General features: G+C 39.4%; 1 protein-coding gene across 1 annotated transcript in view; it reads right to left on the bottom strand.

Moving 5' to 3' along the window:
• LOC118798141 (adhesion G protein-coupled receptor L1-like) overlaps window positions 1-23,972 on the bottom strand; it is a 99,099-nt gene extending 75,127 nt beyond the window's left edge. Inside the window, exon 1 of the mRNA XM_036557493.1 lies at window positions 23,479-23,972. The gene's annotated coding sequence lies outside the window, so the exon portion shown is untranslated. The remainder of the gene's footprint in view (window positions 1-23,478) is intronic.
• Window positions 23,973-24,253: the final 281 nt, after the last annotated feature.

The raw sequence follows: 24,253 nt of genomic DNA, 5'->3' as shown, positions 1-24,253 counted from the left end.
CAGCCTGGTAAAAAGTCAAACATCGAGAGACATCTCACAAGAAACTGTTCTATTTTTGGAAAAGTTTCCTGCTGGAGATGTGAAAAAAGAAGCTATAGCTGAGCTAAAGCTTAAAGCAGAGCAAAGAAAGTCTGTGTTTTTATTTATATTGTGTTTTTAGTCTATACTAGTACATCAGCACATACTGAGACAGATTTATAGCCAAGATAATAAAAGGGACATAAAATGTGGCTCCCAAGATTGGTTTGTTTTTGCTGAAAGGACTAAATTGGCTCTTCTTAACACATGGGTTGCTGACCTCTGGTTTAGTTTATTTGACAAAGAAAGCAAGAATTACATCTCAGCTTGTTTGTGAAGGATAACACAATAAAGTCGGACACTTGTTTTCATTGTGTTCCTTGATGTATAGCAGTAAAGACATTGCAATTTATTAAACTATTTAGGGAGAGGAAGAAAGAAGCTACACAGCTGTTGATCGAATGTTCTTTCGTTGCTGTCAAGGCCACATCAGGATGGTTTAGTATTCACACTACAAATGTAGTGTGCCCATAACCACCTCCGAAAGTGGCCTGAGTGATCGGTTCACAGTACGTCTTTAAGACACATTGTACTTGGCGCTGTCCAGTTATGATCAGATCACCCAGGACGCATGGTAGACTCTTTAGGCAGGCCCCCTAGTGGCCATTCCACTGCTAGCTATGCTTTAGCTAGTCAAAAGGTAATGGACTTGTTTATTTTTACTCCGAGTCCTGTGAAGCACCACCGCATCTTTTCGAATGGCCACTAATGCAACATCAGTGGAGGAAAACGCTTACCACCAGTTCTGTTAGCTAACAGATGCCTGTGCTGGCCAGCATCACGCTGAGTGATGGGGGTAGACAGGGGAGCCATCCTACCCACTCAGAGAGATCGAGGACAACTGTGCGATCTTGGACTCCTGACCACGGATGGTTATTGCATCACCAGGGATCAAACTGACCTGTTTTTTTTTTTATTAATATGTCTTTCTCCGTTTAATTGAACACAATTTTCAAGACGATGGTTCTTTAAGGGTTCCTTTTCATGCTTAAATGGTTCTTCGCATGGTGAAATTGTTCTTCAGATTGACAGAGAATGTGTTGTATACGGTTCTATATAGCACGAAAAAACTTCTGTTGTTGCAAGCTTGGCATCACAACAATAAAAGCACACTTTTTGGTGCCACATAGAACCATTTTCGAAAAAGTTCTATATAGAACCAAGCACAACATATTCTCCATCAATCTGAAGAACCATTTCACCACGCAAAGAACCATTTCTATATAGAAATAGAACCATTCCCAACTGAGGGAGCTCCAAAACAGCCTGAAATTGCATTTTATGGTTGTTCTGTCTGGTGTGAATGGGGACTTTCGCCATCTGCTCTGGAGCGGCGCAACTGTTAGCGATGCCCCAGCCATCAGTGTCCGGGAGTCCATGAGATCATAAGTGGCCTCGGTTTCTCTGAGTGGGTGAGTGGGTGGGGTGGTCCTCCCTCTCCTGGCATCACTCAGCATGATGCCAGCCAACTTGTACGTCCGTCTTAACAGCTGATGTTAATTGGCAGTTAGTGTTCTCCTCCAAATGTGTTGAGGTTGCTGTTGCATTAGCAGCAGTTGGTGGAAGGTGCCAGCCTTCACCCTCCCAGCTGGGTAGCATCGTGTGATGGGGAGACCAGACTGGCGGATGGAATCGGCACTAAACTGGGAAGAAAAATGGTAAAAATTCAATTTGAATAAATAAATTTGGGAATCTCAATTCGTTTGGTCTCACTACAAGTCACCTCCTCCCATAAGAAATGAACGTAAACGCAGGGAGACATTAGATAAGAAGGGGCAGATCTGTGGATAAGTCAGCTCTCTTTCCCTGTCTATCCCTCCATCATCTCTCTCTCCCTCTCCACTCTGCTCGTGACAGACATGCATGTCTTCAGGCTCTGGAAAAATGATTTATAAGCGTCAGTAAACCACCATGCCTGCAGCCTCACACGCACACAGGAACGCGTATCGATCCACTGGTGTCCAGGCGCTCTATGCACAGTAACCATAGCAACACTGCAATGAGGGCTGCAGCAGCAGCAGTGCATTCAAATCTCTCTCTCTTTCTCTCTCTCTGTTTCTTTCTCTCTGCCTTTCTTGTTCTTCTCTCCTGTTCCCTCTCTCTCTCTCCATTTTCCTTTCGCTCTTTTCCCTCTCCATTCTCTCTCTCTCTATTTTCCTTTCTGTCTCTCTCTCCTTTTCCATCTTTCTCTCTCTCTTAATTTTCCTTTCTCTCTTTTCCCTCTCCATTTTCCTCTCTTCTTTCTCTCCCATTTCACTCTCTTCCTCACTCCTTTTCCGCCTTCCTCTCTTCGCTCTCTCTCCCTCCATTTTCCTCACTTCCTCTCTCTCCTTTTTCATTTTTCTCTCTCTGTCTTTATTTTTCCTTTCTCTTTCCCCTCTTCATTTTGTCCCTCCATTTTTCTCTTATCTGCCTCTCCTTCCATCATTTTCCTTTCTCTTTCTCCCTCTCCATTCTCTTTCTCTCTCCACCTTCCTCTCATTTTCCTTTCTCCACCTCTTATTCTCTCTCTGCTCTCCATTTTCTTTCCTCTTTCCCTCGCTCTATCTTTCCTGCCTCATTCTCTACTTTCTCTTTCAGCATTTTTGTCTCCTCGTCTCTCTTCCTTCTTTTCAATTTCAGTCGTTTGTTTCTCAGTTTCCTCTCTCTCTCTCTCTCTCTCTCTCTCTCTCTCTCTCTGTCCTGTGTGTGTCTGTTCTGTCAGTCCCTATGCCCTCAGTGATCTTCTCTCAGGGCTCCACACACTGGAGTATAATAATATTCCATTGTCCCGGGAGACGGACCCACCCACCCAGCCTTCGGTGGAGTTTTGACCCAGTAGAAGAGCAGCTAACAGGGCAGGACCTCGACTCCAGCCCCAGGCTTCAGCTCGGCCTACATCATTACAGTACAGTTAAACAGATTCTGTCTGAAAAACACCCCACCCTTCTGTTCCCTTCTCTCTTTCTATCCCTCTATCCCTTCTTTCTTTCTATCCTCGTTTCTTTCTCTCTTGCTCTCTATCCCTTCTTTCTTTCTATCCCTCTATCCCTTCTCTCTTTCTATCTTTTTATCCCTTCTTTCTTTCTATTCCTTTATCCTTTCTTTCATTCTATCCCTCTATCCCTTCCTTCTTTCTATTCCTTTATCCTTTCTTTTGTTCTATCCCTCTATCCCTTCTTTCTTTTTCTTTATCCCTTCTTTTGTACTCTCTCTCTGTCCCTTATTTTGTTATATCTCTCTATTCCTTCTTTCTTTCTGTTCCATTATACCTTCTTTCTTTCTATCCCTCTACCCCTTCATTCTTTTTATCTATCTACCCTTTTCTTTCTTTCTACCCCTCTCCCACTTCTGTCTTTCTATCCCTCTATTCCTTCTTTCTTTCTATCCTTCTATTCCTTCTTTCTCTCTATTCCTCTATCCCTTCTTTTTTTCTGTCCCTCTGTCCCTTCTTTTTTCTATCCCTCTATCCCGTGTTTCTTTCTATCTCTCGATCCCTTCTTTCTTTCTATTCCTCTACCCCTCTTCCTTTTTATCTTTCTATCCCTTTTTTCTTTCTATTCCTCTATCCCTTCTTTCTTTCTAGTACTCTATCCATTCTTTCTATCCCTTCTTTCTTTCTATCCCTCTCCTCTTTCTTTCTTTCTTTCTTTCTTTCTATATCTCTCTATCTATCTATCTATCCATCCATGTATCTGTATGTATCTCTTGGACAAATGACGCTGTATTCAAATGAAGGCGTACTGTTTGGGAGGTGTTGAGAGTTTGGGGGCTTTAGGGGGTTTAGGGGGTGTTGGAGGTGTTGGGGGGGTGTTGGGGGTGTTGGGGGGTGCTGGTGGATGTTGGTGGTTAGTCTGTATGTAAATCAGAGAGGACTCTGTCTGATGAGCTGGATGCTGGTGTCACAGAGGTGCACCTTCCATTCAAAACAATCCCACAGGTGCATCTTTCTCTCTCTCTCTCTCTCTCTCTCTCTCTCTCCCCATCTTTCTCTCTCTCTCTCTCTCTCTCTCTCCCCATCTTTCTCTCTCTCTCTCTCTCCCCATCTTTCTCTCTCTCTCTCTCTCTCGCTTTCTTTCTCCAATCTTCCTTTCTTTCCTTTATTCATCTCTCTCCATCTCTCCTTTGTCTCTTGCCTTCTCTCACTTGTCTCTGTCAGTATCTCCCTCCCTTTTCTCTCTCTGCCTCCCTCTCATTGTCCTTTCTCTTCCGTCTGTACCATTCTCTTCTTTCTCTCACTGCCCTTTCTCCTTCTCTCTCCCCTCCAGTATCCTTTCCTCCTTAATTTATCCCTTTCTCCTTTGTCTCTTGCCCTTTCTTTATTCTGTCTTTCTCTCCTTGTCTCGCCCCTTCTCTCTCCTACTTCTCTCCCTCTCCCTTCTTTCTCTCACTGTCCTTTCTCTTCCTCTCTCCCTTTCTCTCTTTCCCTATTTTTCCTATCTCTCTCTCTCCCTGTCCTTCCTCTTTCCCTCCTTGCTCTTTCTTCTGTCTTTGCCTCTCATTTTTTCTCTCTCTGCAATTCCTTAGTTTTTTTCTATTTCATCTGTTTTATTCCTCCCGTCGCGCTCGGCCTCGTTTTTCGCTCTGTTTATCGTTAAGCTTTTGCTTACTCGCTTCTTCTCACTCTCCTCTCCTCTTCTCTTCTCCCTCAAGGCTCCTCACTGTTTCCACTCTCTCTCTCCATCTTTTCACTCTCTCTTTTACACACACACTTGTGGGTTCCCTCGTTCCCAGAGGTAAAGAGACACACGCAAATAACACCTTCTACTTTAGAACATGCAAACTCAGGAGACTGCCACGCCCTCACACTCAGACACTGTTATGCATTTCGACAGAGCCTCATGCAGAATCCCTCTAATGAACCATAACCGGTCCAGTGCTCTTCACACTTGTGTCATATATCTAATTGTATGTTTATCAGGGTTGACAATATTTGCACATGCTGGGAAAAACGAATCCTCTGGGAATAGAAAAAGGCTCACAGTGGCACACGTGCTAAAGAATTTCATGTGTACATATCGCTGCTGTCGTATCTCCATTTTTTACGTTTTTCAGTTTTTGTCATAATCTGAAAATGCCTGCTGTCCTTTACATTGTGTGTAAATATTATGATGAATGGACTAAAAGTAATGGTCCAAAATGACTTAGAAAAACACCTGGTTCCATTTACTTACATTAAAAGTAAAGCATGTTTTTTCCTTCTCCTGTAAAGTTATAATTTTGGATATACAAGGTTTTATTCTGGTAACAGTGAAAATACATGCTCACACTGCAGTCAGTGAACTCTTCTCACTACACTGCAAAAAATTACATATTGTCGAGTAAAATGATCTTAAATCTAGTCAATAAATCTAATATTTCTCCTGTTGAGATTGTTGTAAGCTTAATTTACGATTATGTAACTTGTTTCTAGACATTTTTAACTTGTTTTAAGTAAAATTATCTCACTATGTTGGCAGATAATTTTGCTTGTTTTAAGAAACGTGCTTGAAACCAGAAAAATGATCTGCCAGTATAGTGAGATAATTTTACTTGATAAAATGACCTAAAACAAGTAAAGTAAAAAGTGTCTAGAGATAAGCTAAATAATCTTATAATAAGTGCACAACCATCTAAAAATGGGGAATATTAGATTTATTGACTAGATTTAAGATCATTTCACTTGACAAGACACCATTTTTTGCTGTGTGTGATGAGTGCAATATTGAACACGCTTCCAGACTGCCTGAACCATCTCCTCAGTCATGCTTAAGTGCTGCAATGCAGGTTAGGGTCTAGTGTTTACGGTAGTTGTAGTCCATCAGGTAATTCAAACACTATAGAATGAATCCAGATATTTGTAACCAAAGAATCTCATGAGGTACACAGTGCCCAAAAGTTGTTCATTTTGGAGCTGTAATGTTGTATCTATTCCTGTTAAAATTTGGGATTTTACCGTTTGATTGCTGAACAATAAGTCCACCAAAAAGTCTCTGGATTCAGAGGCTGCAGTTTGCCATCTGTAGCCTAGTTTGTATTTTAGAACTAACTGATAAAGCTAAGTCACACATTAAGTAACACTAGGCCTTACCTTTAGGTAATAAATTACTTTGCTTCCCATTTTGAAATCTGTGACAGTGATCATGATCCTGCTGGTGTGGGTTTCACTTATTTTAATGATGCACAGAAACACTAGCTTATTGCTAAGAGAGCCCCCTATGTGACATTTTTGCAGCAAATACATAAAACATGGAATGGCATTGTTTGATGCCCTGTATACAAAATAAAGGGATTAAAGGGCTTTTTAATGTAAAAGGTAACATAAAACAGAATAAAACAAAAAACAAAATAACCAATGATCCAAAAAGGGTGGGACAGTTAATATATGTTTTTTTTTGTTTGCTTGTTTTTTTTTGCTTCAAAGAACAAAAACAAGTTGTTCTACTAATTAGGATTATTATCTTTCAATACATATATATATATATATATATATATATATATATATATATAAATTTCAGTGCTACAGTATTGTAATTCATGCTACACTACCTACAACTTTTATAGCACCAGTGCTACATGCTCAAAAAGTCTCCATCTTGTCTTATTTAAGGTTCACAATCGGACCTTGAAACTACTGTTGTACCTCTGAGGGAACATTTACATTGTTTGTACCTTGATGAACGAAAAATGTCCCAGCAGAGTTCATTATCCACTCCTGAGATTTTAAACCTGTCAGGTTCTTTCTGAATCCTTGTAAAGTTACACTGGGAGGAGTCTACAAGCCTTAAAACAAACAGGAGAAATGTCAAGACCTAAATTAGCCTTTATTAGCTAGTAGTTTTGTACATTATGGCTTCTGTTCTAGATGACCTACAATGGCTTCTCGTCTCTATGGTGTAGTACTCTGCCAAGCAACAGAGACTGTACTAGCAATCGCCTGTAAACACCCAAAAGTTCATTAGGTTTGTTTACTCTCAAGTGTTTCTGCTATTGCTTCTCACTAGGCCAGCTGCACTTTGTCTTTGGATGACTCAATGTCTTTTCACGTTTCGTTCTCAGATAGACGCCCAGACTTTCTGCTGCACAACTAGGAATTTATTGAGTTCTCTGTGATTGCCTTCCAGGCCAAAGCATGAGGAGCCACACACCATTATACACCCCCTACCGGCTTCACGGCCAGGCTGAGGTTTTGCTGTTGGTATGCAGTGTTTTGTTTTCTGTGCACATTTACCAGAAAGTTTCAATTGTTGAATCATCTATTCACATAACACTGATCCAGTAGTATCCAGGCAATCTTTTGCAAACTTGAGATAAGCAACAGTGTTACTTTTGAAAAGCAATGGTTTTCTCTGTGGTCCCATGGACACCACCCCTGTTTAGTGCCTGATCAACAAATCACAGATAACAATATTCTATGATACATCTAGTGCAACAATCAGCGATTACATAAAGCCTTTACTTTAGTATCCAAGCTTTATAATCATATTGTTAACCTCCTCAATTTTTCATCAGTAAATGCCTCACTTCTTCAGCATTGTCTTATCCAGTTTAACACAGTACAAAGGCTTCATAAACCCTAAATAAGCTAGGAATGCAATGTAGAAACTCACTGTTTTCATTAAACCACCTGGCAACCCAGGAAGCCTTGGCCGCTTCTAGTGTAGTAGTTAAGACTCTTTAATAAATGTATTATGTTTAAATGTTGTACTGTGATGGAGCTTTGTAAACAACTTAAATACAGAATTTGGCTAAATGATCTCCGCAGAATGTAAGTATTGGGAGATTTATTAATAGAATAATATATAAATAGTCATAAATACACATGGTATCAATTGCAAGGAGCTGTCTACAGATCCTTAGGACTCACCGTCACTTGTTTGACAATTCTACATCCTCATTATCTCAGATGTCCACTACTAGGGGCAGTTGCAGCAATGCTGTTTTCCTTAACTTTTCTCTAATTGCTTGGCTGTGGGCCAAGGTCTTTTGAAACTCTTTCGGGAACGCTTCTCAGTCCACAGTGATTTTTCCCATGAGGTTCTCTGAGCTCTCCTTTGATCAGTCCATGTTGCACAGAGCTCTGATATGAATAGCAGGCAAGCAAAAACAGTGTTTATAGGAAGGCAGGTCCAACCAACCCGAATAACGTTAGGATATTAATTAAAATGTAGGATATCTATGATAACCTTCTTTGTGAGAGGTCACTATCCTACAGGTGCTTTGTCCATCAATTTTCTTCGTGTTGTTAACTATTCAATAAATGCAAAGCACCATTCAGTTCACAACTGGGTTTATAATTCGCCATTTTTCCTACAGTTTTGAACAAAATTTGAATAAAATAAAATGTTTAATCATCGTTTATCACAACTTTCTAGCAACACCTGAGCTGGGAGGCAGGAGGAGTGGTGGTGGAGCTGTTGATACGTGCTGATCATTTCAAAACACTAGTGTTTAAACAATGCAATCACATTAGATTTCATATTTAATGGAATCTATTACCATTAACATTTTTGATTAATCGGCTTCGATTAACCGATCACATGTGCTGTTTATCAGAAATGGAAACTGAGTCTGAGAGAATCTCTGCTTACTTAGATAGCAGCTATGATATGAAAGTAAAAATACATCTTTTATTTTTGATACCAACCTGTATTGATTCATAGGGCCATTTCATAGCCTATATGAATTGGCTAAACTAGTTTTCTAGCCAAACTTTGTTTTCATAGGTGGGACTCACCTTATTAGACTTTTTCAATATTTGTCAATTTTCCCAGGTTTTATGATGTGTTGCTTTTAACAGTAATCAATAAGCCTGTAACTCTGAAAAGTGGAATCTTAAATCTTGTTGGGGTCTAAGGGGTGAAAAAATGAACGATTACTCGATTAATTGTCAAAATAATTGCAAGATTAGCGACAGTCCTAAGAATGTTTATTGTCACTGTTTTGTACTGTGACATCACAATGTCATTATGCATCCTTACACCAATTGAAGGCACCATAAAATATACTTTGTGTTATTTGTTGATTACATCTGTCTGATTATTAATGTGATTTAAGATCAGACCTCTTTTCAGGACTCTGAAATCCAGATTATTCCAAAAGGTTTGCAGACATTTTTCTCACAGCTATCTACGTCCTGAAGTAGGATATCTACAAGGCTAGATTACGAGAGCAAGACCAGTTCCAGCTCCTGTTTCAGTGATGTCTCCCTACCAGACACAATGAATGACTTCTTTACAAGACTTGAGGCTGGCAACAGCGAGGCAGCGAGAGAGGCAGTGTTTCAGGCTATTGATCAGGTGTAGCTCCTGTCCACTGAAGATGCGAAGAAAGCTCTTTGAAGAGTCAATCTTCACAAAGCTGCTGTTCCTGATGGAATAACTGGCTGTGCTCTTAAGGTCTGTGCCTACTAGTCCTTATAGACATTCTCAGGATCTTTTTGTATCTGCCTTCTGTACCAGCATACCTCCTATCGATCACCATAATACTGGTCCCCAGGGCACATCTGAAGTTACTGACCACTACCCAGAATGACTATTTGTCTTCTGCACTGACCCCTATCATTACAAGGTGCTTCGAGACCCATAACAAGCCCACTCTTCTGGCTATAAGTGACCCCTTACAGTTCACCCACTGCCCAGATCGACAAAAGACACTGCTTCCTCAACTCTCCATCTGGCTTTGACTCACCAAAAGAAGTAGAAAAATGTACACAAAGAAGCTCTTTGGTGATTTCATCTCCAGCTTCAACACAGTCATCCCACAGAGACTCCCGAATTAAGCACATTTCAACTGAGTAAAACACTTTGCAGTTTGATTCTGGGCATCCGGATGAATCAGCCTCAGAGCATCGGATGTTCACCACCAACTCTGAAGACCCTCAGGGCTGCGTGCTCATCCCCCTCCTGTGCTTCCTATTCACCCACGACTGTGAGGCCACGCTCATGATGAAAACTGACATCAAGTTCACTGACAGCACTCATGAACATGATATCCGATCAGGATGAATCAACTTACAGGAAAGAGGTTGAACTGCTTGCTGCATGCTTTGCAAGCAAGAGCTGCTCTCTGCATGCTGACAAATCCAGGACCAGTTCTTGGGTTTAGGACAAGTGGACAGATCTTGCCCCACATTATATGGACTGGTTGGCCATTTAGACATTGAGACGATTAAAGGCTTCCAGTACCTGGAGGACATCACCTGGTCCACAAATGCATACTACCTAGCTGGTGAAGAAGGCACGATGGTGCATCTACTTCCTTAGTAGGCTCAAAAAAGCCAACCTGTTTTTTTGTCTGTCATTAAACTGATCCCTCTTTGTGTATGTATCATCTAAATTCATGGATATCACAACAGACACTTTGCCTGATACACAAACAATAGTTCTTCTACAATATATCCAGTGCAACAATCACTCAATTAAATCTTGGCTTTAAAAGTCTTGGCTTTAAAATCCAAGCTTTGCAATCTTTTTATCAACCTCTCCAAGCGGTGACAATTCATCGGTTAACCTTATCTGCATCATCTCACCCAGATTCACACATTGTCTTTATAATCCAAGACGACTTAGGAACGCTGTTTTCCGAATACAGTATTTTACAGTTTCCTTCAAACCCTGAATATCTCAGGTTTATTTCATACAAAGGCTTATTATTCAGTAACTACAGGGGCTCGCTGAGCTATTTAGATTATAGAAGTGTGTAATAAAACTTGGCCTGTTAGTGGGTTAAACCACCTGGCAGCCACTATTTCTGACTACGACTATTTCTTTAAGAAACCTACTGGAACTTTTAGTAATAATGACAGAATTTTGTAAACATCTTAAAACAGCATTCAGCTTAGATAAGAGTAATGACCTGATAGGCTCAGCAAGACGTAAGTGCTGGGAGATTTATTAATACAACAATAGGGAGGTCAAAATCACACAGCAAACCGATTTATCCAAGAACAAAGGAGAAACACGGTCGATGCCAGGAAAGAAGAGAACAGAATTCTTTATAAACACTCAGATTGAGCAACACTGCGGCAAGACAAAGTACAAACAGCATGATTGGGTATAATTGTGTGTAAATAAAGAGTGTGGTAGTGTGGTGATTAGAGGTCAGAGCAGACTGCTATGCTGAATGCGGATAAGCCAGTACTAGGGTCCTAACGATACCAGGATTTTGACTTTATTATTATCAAGTGTTGTATCACAATTCTATACCAAAGCGATACTATGAAAAAAAAACTTGATAGATATTCAGGGTATTCAGGGGTGCCCATGTTGGCTGGCTGTTCGTGGTTTTCAGGAAACCCCCAGAATTTTGAATTTGAGACACTCAGGGGGTCCCGGACCCCTCAGGACCTCCTGTATTTCGGCCTTGACTCAATGTTTATTTGACTGAACATAGAAAAGTAAACTGTTATGGTTTAACAGAATCTAGAATACAAAGTAGTGTTCGCCCGTATACTTAATTTTCCGTCTGTGTGGGCTTATATACCAAAACTCGATTATAATAATAATAATACATTTTACATAAACATTTTCCAACCTCTCTTTATTTCATCAGAATTAAACAGGCTGCTTCTGTTGCATATATGCAAAGGATATATGTAAATGAGCTTTGCTCTGATTGGCTGCCCTGTATTGTGCCTCATTCAAGAAGCAATATGGGCTAAAACACTCCTTATCACTTCAGTGTGAATGGGCGGGGCTAAACGTCTGAAGGCTGAGTAAGTGGGTATATGTGAAAGTGCTGGTTTTGTGACATCGCATAAGCAATGAATTTAAAAAAGGACAATTGTTATTTCCTATAAATGGACAATATGGATGATATGGTTTGAAACTTTAACCGTGTTTACATAATACGTCCATTTTATTGAAAAAATAAAATAAAACAAAAGGAAATTTTCCATGATAAAGGCTCTTTAAATAAAGAAATTAAATCACAGAACATTAGACTATTTAACTATTTAACTTGCTGTACTACAAAACTCTTGATACTTATATAACACAGGCCGGTACAGAGTGAGGCATGGCTGGACGTCTGAAAATCAGTCAGTCCAGAGCACTGTCTGAAAATGAAACACAAATGTTCAAACACATTTTACCAAAGAAAAGCCCAATTTGTTGTGTCTGGCCTGTCCTCATTACCAGACGAGTCAGTCTATCTACAGAGAAACAGGCCTAATGAGCTGCCAATCCACCGGCTTTCCTGATAAACAAGAAAAATCCCTAATAAAATGCAAGATAGACAACAAACAGCCATCTACTGTGTGTTTCAGTGCAGTTTGCAAATATTTAAACATTTATTAATTAAAATAATTAACCAGCTGCTATTAAATGTGTGCCAGTGTCAGGCCTTTCACCTTCAGTATTAACAGTGAATATTTTCACAAGGATAAACAGAGATATCTAATTAAGCTATTTAGAGGAATTCTGGGATATCTGTGAATAATACTCTAAATAACAGCAATACCAGCCAGATTATTCCACATAATGGAAAATTCAATTTCCCCTACTTTTAAGTTTAAACAGTTTGGTATACACGCTTAAAAAAGACAGTTCTTCAAGGGTTCTTTAGTAAAGACCATGGTGCTATATAGAACCATGAACACTCAAAGAACCATGTGTTTGCTTTAATGGCTCCTTGCATGGTGAAAGGATTCTTCAGAATGATGGAGAATGTGCTGTATATGGTTCTATATTTTAAATAGAACCTTTTGAAAAGGGTTCAATGTAGCACCAAAAAAGGGTTCTTCTATAGTTACGATGTCAAGCTTATTACAATGGAAGGGCGCTTTTGGTGCTATATAGAGCCCTTTTCAAAAAGGTTCTAATTAGAAACATCTACAGCACATGCTCCATCAATCTGAAGAATGCTTTCACCATGCAAAGAACCCTTTAATCATGTAAACAGATCTTTGAATGTTCATGGCTCTATATAGAGCCATTTTCTTTACTAAAGAACCCTTGAAGAACCATCTTTTTAAATGTTTACATAGCACCCTTTTGAAAACGGTTCTAATGTAGAACCTGTCTGAAAAGGGTTCTATATAGCATCAAGCTTATAACAACATAGGAACCCTTTTTGGTGCTATGCAAAACCTTATACAATACATTCTCCATCACTCTGAATAAGCATTTCAACATACAAAGAACCACTTAAGCATATAATGGTTCTTTGAATGTTAAGGGTTCTATATAAAACCATTGTCTTTACTAAAGAACTCCTGAAGAACCAACTTCTTTAAGAGTGTATGTAAACATTGTTAAAGTTTAAAAATGTTCTGTTCATGTCTCCACAGAGACCACAGAGTCCATATATGGAAGCTAAACTGCAAAAACAGCCTGTTTTGAATTGTGTAATGTCTCAAAAACCACCACCTGTTCAGCACTTTAGCCCCACCCATTCACCACACTGAAGCTATAAGGAGTGTTTCAGCTCTGAGTTCATTTTGAGTAGGGCACAATACAGGGCAGCCAATCAAAACAGAGCTCATTTACATACATCAACCTTATGGGCATAGTAACAAAAGCAGGAAAAAGGTATGAAAAGAGGATGGAACATGGCCATATCACAATTAATTATGTTTTTGGTCCATAAAGCCATCAACACGGCGTGAATGTCTTCAGAGAAAAGCGATATGTAGGATACGTAGGATAAGGGCAGTGTTGGGGTGGTCACCCCAAAAAAGTCATTTATTACAGATTACTTTACTCATTACTTCATCACCCATTACTCCACTTCTTACTTTAATCTCTAAAACCTGCACAAATCAGTTCGAAAGGAAACTCAGCAGCTGTTTTAGTGTGTTATTTAAGAAGAAAGAGTCACTCACAGTAAACATCATTTTAAAGGTCTGTCAGTATCACTGCTTCTCAACGAGACACGGCCAATTATGCTGATTAAACCGATGAACTAGTCAGGAGAAACAGCTGCCTCAAAAATAAAATCTTTATGGATAAAGAGCTGTTTGTGAATGTAAATGGAGGCTGGTGTGTTTAGGCGAGGTTTCTCTTTCTCAGCACGGGGATTTCGGACCAGTCTAGGCACTTCATATTCATAATCGAGGTTGGTAATCAGCTGGTATCACCCAGGTCGCAAATTACGTTTCAGTCACAGATAAAGGAAATTTATGGTTTAAAGAAGCACTATGAAGTACCTTTACTGAGCATGGACAACAAGGTACACACTAAAATATGGTGGGTGTGCGCTGCTGCCCGTCACCTTGTATAGCCTGAAATATTCTTTTAAAAGTAAGAGGTACAGGGAGTTTTTCGGACCATCTTTACCATTAATGTCACTATCCAGGCTCCAAAAGAAGCTCCAGCTCAATGTTAAGGCCCTAAATGATGTCAAAATCAAAACTATACCAATGAAGATATGATGACAATAGTAGATAATTCACTCGCATCCTCAGAAGATGCATCCTTCACCAAGTTTAGACTGAGTTCTCTTCAAATTTTCTTTCAATACACTCACAAAAGTGAGATTCGTCCAATTTTGGGGGCTGAAACATAAACAGTGTTACAAAATGTACTTCCACATGTTGCATGCAATTACGTATTTCCACCACAGAGATCTCCAAATCCCCAAATCCTACATAGTGTTGCTTTAAATCAGTGGTATCCAAGGGCCGGTGTGGAACAGGAGCTCACCTGATTCCACCTGTTTAATCAATTGGTCAGCTTTCAAACGACTGATCAGGTCTGCTTCTGCTTTGTTGGAATGAAAACTTGCAGCATGACCGTAACTTTACAGAGGAAGGAAAAAACTTTACTTTTAATGTCGATGGAATCAGACATTTTTCCAAGTAATTTTGGATCGTTTCTTTTGGTCCATTCATCTTGAAATTTCCACACAAAATAAAGGTTTTTCAAATTATGTCAAAAAACGACAAAAATGGAGATACAAGGTCTTGGTCCGACAGCAGCGAAATATATAGTACTAGAGTTTTCTTACATAGATTCCTCCTGTCTCTGCATATTTTGTGTATATTCATTATATTTCAGTTAATTAATATATATATATATATATATATTTTTTTTTTAGTATGTATTTAATGCTGCTCTTCTGTAGAGTGATTACCTGAGCCTGACCACAAGCATTTCAATGCATGAATGTCCTGACATGATGTGCAAATGACAGATAAACTTAAAACTTGAACTTAAAGCTATCAGACACCCATGACATCCATAACACATGACAACCACAATTAACCGGCCATCTGGCACCCTGAGTTCAGTGCTTGAGTCTGAATCCAGAAACACGGAAAAAACAGGCCTGAACCTCAATTTATAGAAAATAACCACAATTTCAATCGCAGTGGTTTAAAAAAAATCACAGTTCAATATCTCCCCTAATCATCCCCCCCACCCCCCCCACCCCCGGCTCAATAGATACAGGTAAAATAATCATTAAAGGTCAAAAAAATCATCCAGGAGAAGCAAGCGTACAAACAAGTAAATAACTAAACAAATAAACAAGCAAGAACAACCGAACCACTGGAATCCAACACAGATACGGAATGGGGTAATTTCCAAAATTTTCCCAGACCCACACACACCCTCACTCACACAGACCCACACACAATGCGTGTGTGTAATGATGAGGCATGGCATGGCTAGGAGAGTAATTGCTATGATTAAACCCCCTGTTGAGCTCACTCCTCTCTCCGATTCACGCTCTGCGATACAGACACAAACAAACACACCACACTCATCAGACCTGCACACACAAACACGCACGACTTCCAGCCAAACAGCATGTTTTAACCTCAGCCTCGACCTTGACCTCAGCTTCCAAAAGATCTGCTTTGGCCTCGTTTACTTTTTAAATAAAAGCCGCAGTTCTCGGGAAACAGCATGTCCACAGGGAGAGCAGCTCAAAGTTCCCACAGCCAAACAATGTCCATGTTTACTCTTCCTAGGGAGATTTGGAGCCTCACAAAGAGACAAACACCAGGCATTTTTGGGGTTGATACGATTGATCTGCCGGTCAAGATTTGATTCTATTTCCGTCATTTTTCCGAAACTGGACACAATTTTCCATGTACCCCAATGTAGTCGATCAACCAAGACATGTTTGGAGTCCAAATTTAGCTTCCTTTGTTTAGCGCTGGAGCTATAGTCCAATAATAAGTCAATATTCACCCAAATCTTTTTCATAAACTTCCCTCAACCACCTCAAACTGCATACAGGTCTTAATTAAGGTCGCACAGACTGCAGTTGATGTTTCTATTTGTGAACATAAATTTTCAGATTAAAACATTAAAGATTAACAGCAATCATGAGAATATGATGTGCTCATTATTGTCACATTTCTTTTAAATCTGTCTTGCATCACAGCAGCTATGTTACATAACACTTACATCTACGAGAGTCACAAAAAAACAAGCCTATAACACACATTACAACATCATTACATGTTACACCACCTCCAAATCCCCCAATGCTTCCCAGTTACCTCAATATTGCACAATTCTATTTCTTATTTTTACTGCTACCTGTTTTAAAGTGTCACCTTGCTCGTTGGAGCTGAGTTATAAGGGGTAGTGGTTGAAATCTTCCCTCTGAAATGGGACCCTCAAATAAAAAGAGCATCACTTCATTAACAGCTACTAGTGCTGCTCTGTAGGCGACCCTGCCAGTCTGCAGTGACAGCAGAGGAGGGTAAAGTTCAGCTCCTCACTGCTGGGCTTTAGTTACATTTAGGGATCATATGCCTTCAAAGAGGGGGGCAATTATTTATTATCACCCACCCCTAATTCTTCAGTGATATGAAGCTGAAGTCAGATATTCACCAACTTCTTGTTCAAATTTGCCTGTTCCTCCTTAAATGGTGTAGCAGTTAATGTAACCATTTAAAGTGGGAGAAATTTAGCTAGCTAGCTGCTGAAACATCAGCATAGTGCTAGCGATTTTTTATGCTTGTTATGAAGAAAAGGACCATAATACACTGAAATGACATTAAACTAAGATAATACAGTGGTTATTATATTTTTTACAGAGAAAATTCTCACATTTGTGGATTTCGTTGGTCTCTTGTTCGCCATCTTACCGGTTTTTCTTTTTTCTCATAACTCTCTGTTTGGAGTCTCTGAAAAACCTCCGTTTGGAGGGTCATGTGGCCCCAACACTTCATCCCTACCCCTCTATCGCAACAAGAATCAGGACACTCTACCCCTAGACTTGAACATGCAAAATAGAGGGATAGGGCTAAGTGGTACGGGCGAGGAGTCAAATGGGACTGCACCTAGGTCAGTCATGTTGCTACACGAGCACTTATCCAAATAGTCGGCTAGATTGATGAAGTTTTCACATCTGACTGAAGAAGAAAAGAGCTTCAAAACCTATTAAGCTCTGACTGCAGCACTCTAAAATATCTGTCTGAAGGCAAATTGTTTTGTTTAGCATGTAACAGATGCGATAGATCAGACAAAATACTACATTCTTATCATTTCGTACTTTTCCTATAAGCTGTAAAACCATCCTCCCTACAATTTTGGAACAAATTCATGTCAGCCTAAACAATATAGTCCTTAATTTCATCTAAGACGACTATACCATGTCACACAAAGTACTGCTTCTCGCTCTGATGATAAATGCAATTAACAAACATTGTGAACACAGTCTGTAATGTGTGACATCATGCACACGAAGGGGAGACAGATTTTGGCACAACACCTGAACGCCCGCAGTGTTTTGGTACACGGTGATGTTTTGTTTGTTTTCATAGCTCACAGTAAGTCATCCTGTGTCCTAAACCACGTCCACAAGCCGGTGTGACTTTGCGTCTTGAGAAACGTTTTGAGGATTCATTTACAGAAAAGCTTTGGGGGACTATTGACTTGAGTTTGTTAGTAATGTTAGCCTAAAACTAAAGAGGCAGAATTTGGACACTGTACATGTCTTGGCTGATCAACTATATTTGGGGTGAGTGGAAAATTGTGTAAATTTGATTTTTTTTTTTTTTTAAATGAGGTGCTTCAAATAGTAAAAGCTCATTTTAAAGTATAGCTTTTAAAGGAAAAATTTATGCTTCAGTATCTTATTATACTCAAGGTTTCAACATCGGAATTGGCATCAGTATCAGAAAAGAAAAAGGAGCATTTTTCCATCTCTAGTAAGATCTGCACAGTTCATAGTCATCAGCGAAGGTGGGCTGAATATACACTGTTCCAAATGCTGCTGTAATTTCCCTCTCCTTTTTACCATTGGACTGTAGGCTTCATTGAAGCTGTTACATACACTCAAACAAAAAAGGTGCTGGACTTACTGAAAAATGTGATGTCGAGTGGTTCCACTGGTTCCACGCAGCTGTGTTAAGTAGCTTTTAAGACACTTGATTGAGTAACATGTACTTGGTAAATCTAAGTAAAATGATCTGAGTAAATTCTAACTAACTAGACTGATTATTTTAATGCATTACCTAAAATCAAAGGTCAGATTTACTCAAAAATGTGTTGCCAAGTGGTTTTATGCAACTGTGTTTAGTAGCTTTTAAGATGCTCAGTTAAGTAATATCACTGGAAAAATGGCATCTTGTCAGGTGAAATGATCTTAAGTCTAGTCGATATATCTAATATTTCCCATTTTGAGATGGTTGTCCACTTATTATAAGATTATTTAGCTTATGAAGTAAAATGATCTCACTATACTGGCAGAAAATTTTGCTGGTTTCAAGCACATTTCTTAAAACAAGCAAAATTATCTGCCAATATAGTGAGATACTTACTTAATAAAATTACTTAAAACAAGTGATAAGTGTCTAGAAATAAGTTACATAATCTTAAATTAATCTTACAACAATCTCAACAGGAGAAATATTAGATTTATTGATAATTTTACTTGATAAGATACCATTTTTTGCAGTGATGTACTAGAAGTGGGCGATATGGCAAAAATATATGTTCCGATACCTTAAAGAAATTTTCCTGATATATGATATGTCACGATATTTATTTTTTTTCAGACATCTGATCAGTTGGAACAGAAAAAAGAACTAGCAATGCTATGCATTTTAAAATACTATCAAAAACTGTGATTTTTATTCCGCATTTGGCACTGCACCCAGTTAAACGAGACAATTTTGCTCTCTTTATAATGAAACATGCAGTTGGTCGGTGTCTACAAGCACTGACAATCTACCCAATATGTTCAGAAAAGCATATTTACTGTATTGACATGCACTTTCATACTGCCCAGTCCTAATATGTACTAATTGACCCCTTAACAGGCCAAAGTTTGATTACACACTTCTATAACCTAAGAACAGCTCATCCAGTTTGCATTGAAGTCCCTGTAGTTATTGAATAATAAGCCTTAGCATGTAATAAGGCTGGGATTTTAAGGGGTTAAGTAGGTTTCTGTATGGGAATCAGCCTCAGTATCAAGAAAAAAAAATGTAAAAAATATAAAAAAAAGGAAAAAAAGAAAAATCTCCCTTTTTACTAGCAGGACCCTAGAACCATAAACAACACATTCTCCATCAATCTGAAGAACAATTTCACCATGCAAAGAACCATTTAAGCATGCAAGTGGTTCTTTGAATGTTCAGGGTTCTATAACTGATCCAGCTATTCACACCATTTCACCAGGCTGTTGTCCGTTCTCAAAGATATCACTCTAATCCTGATATATGCATACAGTGATGCCATTTCTTTTAAGACCCTATTTATTTCTCTTTATATGCCAGTTTCTCTTTGACCGCTTCCCAGTGCAGTAGCTCTCTCAACACAGTAACGCACCAATGTGGGACAGTAAAGGGCAGTACATGCTCCCTCAGGGCCAAACAAAACTAGGGCTGCACGATATGGACAAAATACCATACAGTGATTCTAAGAGCCATTTTATGAAGTTTGTTCCAGTCCCAGTGCTGGACATTGCATTTGCTCCAGTTAAATGTGTTAAATTGATGGGCTACAGTAATAGCCATGGATTATTTACTGTTATTAATACAAAAATATCTGTGTGTGCTTTCCCCCCTTCTGTTTCTTCTAAGTGGACCAGTCCACTTGCGCTCTTCGTCGAAGTGTTATTGCATCATTTCATTATCCTCGCAAGATGGACGGGCAGTGGAGCAAGGCTTAAAACAAAAGGATATTGTTTGTAAATGTTCTGAATCCTCCGTTTGCATCAAGCTTGTTCTACGCTATGTGTCCAAAAGTTTGTGGACACCCGCTGATCCAATGTTTCTTCTGAAATGAAGGGTATTAACAAGAAGCTTGCCCCCCTTTGTATCCCTCCAATCTGTAAAAACAGCCTTGACTGTTCTTTGCACTAGATGCTGGAACATTGCTGTGAAGATTTGATTGAGCATTAGTGAGGTAAGGATGGTAGGTCTGGATCACTCCAACTCATCCCAAAGGTATTGGATGGAGCTCAATCACTTCAGAGAACACAGTTCCACTGCTCCACAGCCCAATGCTTGTGGGGGCTTTATACCCCTCTAGCTCAGGCCTGGCATTAGGCATGGTGACCATCCACCCGCCATTAAAGGAGCCCCCCGAGGGAACACGTCCATAGCAGTAGTGCTCATGCTATAGGACTCTTAACAAGAGCTCAGCAGCAGAACGATCCATTAGGAATATCTTGGGCAGCTTCTCCAGAGCTCCATTCTATTGGTCAATGCTTTTCTATGGAGGTTATACAATGGCTGCACCTTAAAGCAGCTCAATTCACTTATAAGAAGCACATATTGCATTTAGTAGCCATCTTGAACTAGGAAATATGAAGCAGTGCTTCTACAGTGATTATACTGCTACATTCGGCTATTGCCATATGCTCTTTTTAATATTTTACGAAACGCATCCCCCAATATGAGACTGGCCTGCCTTATTTTGACCAAAATTAGTTCTATTTGTGATCATATAAATGCTTTCTTTCATCAAAACACCAAGAGGAACCCATCAATAACATCCAAGGTAGATCAAGATGCTCAAAGCACACAATAAAACATTTAAGAAGTTTCTTAAAGGGCTCATTTGCATGTTGGGGCCTTCTGGGATCTCAGCATCATAAAGGCCAAAGATTGCAGTAACGATTAACAAACACATAACTGTGCAGCCCTACGCTCAGCTTTTACTCCTGAAACAGGGGCTCGAGGGTTTTTAGTGAAGACAGTGGTTTAATACAGAACCATGACAACTCAAAGAACCATCTGAATACTTAAACTGTTCCTTAAAAGTTCAGAACATGGTTATTTGTATGGGTAACATTATATCATTATATTGTACATATAATGTTCTTTATTTAGTCTGATGTTCTTATTCTTTGTCTTATTATTAATTATATCATCATTTATAATTCCAATGATGGAGAACCTGTTGTATATAGTTCTTTAAAATTATTCAAATCAAATTGTATAGTACATTCTTTAAAAAGAGGGTTCTTCAAGTTTTTTTTTTTTAGCAAAGACATAGAACCATTAACACTCAAAGAACCCCTGCATGCTTAAGTGTTTTTTGCATAGTGAAACAGTTCTTCAGATTGATGAAGAATGAGTTGTTTATGGTTCTACATAGCACCAAAAAGGGTTCTGCTATTGTTACAAGCTTGATGCTATATAGAACCCTTTTCAAAAATGTGCTATATAGAACCCTTTTCAAAGGGGTATATTGCATTTTACATGCCTAAAGCATTCTTTGCATGGTGAAATGGTTTGACTAATGAAGAATGTGCTGTTTATGGTTCTATATAGCACCAAAACAGGTTCTGCTATTATTACAATGTCAAGCTTGTAACTATAGAAAAACGTTTTTGGTGCTATATAGAACCATATACAACACATTCTCCGTCAATCTGAAGAAGCATTTTACCATGCAAAGAACAATTTAAATATGCACATTTCATTTCGAGGTCATGGAGAACCCTTGAAGAACCATCTTGTATACAGTTATTTTAAAATTGTTCTATACAGAATTGAATATTGCTCTATATATTCATCTAAATATTTTTATTTAAAAGCATTCTGCTATTGTTCAAACCCATAGAACCTCTTTTTGGTACTATACAGAACCATTACTGCTACACCCTTTTTCCAAAGGTCCTTTATTAAAGGCAATGCTTATATATAAATGGTTCTTTGCCGCTATGATGGAAAACCTTGTTGTATATGGTTCTTTAAAGACGAATGGTTCTATAGAGTACTGAAAAGCATTCTGCTATTATTAGGAGTCATAGAACCTCTTTTCTACTATATAGAACCTTACTTGCTAACAGAATACCACGCTGTGTCTTCTCAAGGGCAGCAGCAGAAAGGCTGTAATTCAGCAGGCCCAGCATTGGGATGCAGCCTTCGTGTAGGGTTCTTCAGCTGCGGAACCATTTGCTTTGGGTCAAAGCAAAGTCACCAAACACACCATCCAGCCTCCATTAAAGGAGCTCCCTAAGGGAACGCACGCAGAGCAGTGCTGTTCACGCTGTAGGACCTGTAACAAGAGCTCAGTAGCAGAACCATCCATCAGGAACATCTTATCAGGAACCTCTGTATCGGCACTGAGAGTCGGTCACCAGCCCGTCCACCACAGTCTAAACAGAGCCGAGTCTAAAGCACGAGCGAATGAAAAACAGTGGAAGAGCCTGAATGGAGCAGCGCAGCCTCATCGTAGTTCATCCATCCAGAAGATCAGAGAGTTAATTATCTGCTCATCTGTAACGATTTCTCTCTCTTTCTTCCTCCATCTCTTCCTCCCTCCCTCCTTTCGCTCGCTCTCTCTCTCTGTCTGCCACACACAAGCAAATGCACTTCAGTGCTGCGATCTCACTCCTTCCTACTACAACCATCGAGCGAGAGAGAGAGAGAGAGGCAGAGAGACAGAGTGAAAGAGAGAGAGAGAGAGAGAGAGGCAGAGAGACAGAGTGAAAGAGAGAGAGAGAGAGAGAGAGGCCGTGTTGGCGCCCATTTAAAAAACACTCACGCACAACAGGATTCAGCGTGAGGGCCTGAGGCTGGATTTCCAATAGCGAACACAGTTCTGTATGTATACGTATATATATACATATATATATATATATATATATATGTATATATGTATATATATATATATATATATATATATATATATATAGAGAGAGAGAGAGAGAGAGAGAGATATTGATATATAATGCAGGTGTATGTGTGTTTGCATACATATATTTAGATAAATACATATCTATATATACGTACATATATATAACTATGTATGGTTTTTCTTTATATAGTATATAAAGAAAAACCTCATACAAAACTGTATATATATATGTATTTATATAAATATATGTATGCAATGTGTGTTTGTGTGTGTGCATATATATATATATATATATATATATTAATATATGCACACACACACACGTATATATATACATATATATATATATATATATATATATATATATATATATATATATATATGCTCAGATGCCCACACATTCACATTGCCTCTCTGTGTTTGTGTCAGTGTGTGCTTTTACCTTCTCGTGCTCCTGTATCCTCCCTTTTGGGGGCTTTAGTGCCTGTCGTCCATCCTTCCTCTCCTCTTCCTCCTCTCCTCTCCTCCTCCTCCTCCTCTTCCTCTTCACTCCTCTCCTCTCCTCTTCGTCGCGCCGATGCGTATCAGATTAATTTTTAATAAGCTGCCATCTTCCAGGCAGGAACAGACCAAACCAAACCCAAACCAGCCCCAGCCCCACCTACGGACCCGCGCAGACCCCCCCTCCTGCCTGCTGATTGTGCCCCAGTCACGGGCAGCGCGGCGTCTCCATCCCCAGCCGATCACCTTATCGATCGGTTTGATCGGATCACTTACCCGCGCGAATCACGGAGCAGCAGTAAGAGCAGAAATAAGAATAATCGCATTGCCCTTTATCCGCTCCTGCAGGCCGGCGGGTTGGAGCGGGGAAAATGGAGGGGGGTGTATTTTACTTATTTATTTATTTGTTTTTAATTTTTTTTTTCACCGCGTCCTTCTGTCCGTGGGGTCAGTGGTGGAAAAGAATAATGATCAGTAAGAAGGAATGAAGGCTTTTCAGCGACGCGACTGGCGGCACCACATATCCAGCGACCAAACCAAAGGCGTGACGGTTATTATTGGCTATAATAAGCTGAAAATTGAATAATGTAGACGCCACGCCACGACAACACCCTGTGACTGGAAAAACGGGCCTGCGTACAATCAGAGCAGTAATAATTAGCCTATGTTAATTACAGTAACAATAATAAGAATAATAATAATGGTATTAATGATGG

This window comes from Colossoma macropomum, unplaced genomic scaffold (assembly GCF_904425465.1).
Source record: "Colossoma macropomum unplaced genomic scaffold, Colossoma_macropomum, whole genome shotgun sequence".
In the NCBI taxonomy this organism is placed as follows: domain Eukaryota; kingdom Metazoa; phylum Chordata; class Actinopteri; order Characiformes; family Serrasalmidae; genus Colossoma; species Colossoma macropomum.
This window is presented reverse-complemented; position numbering and strand designations above follow the sequence as displayed.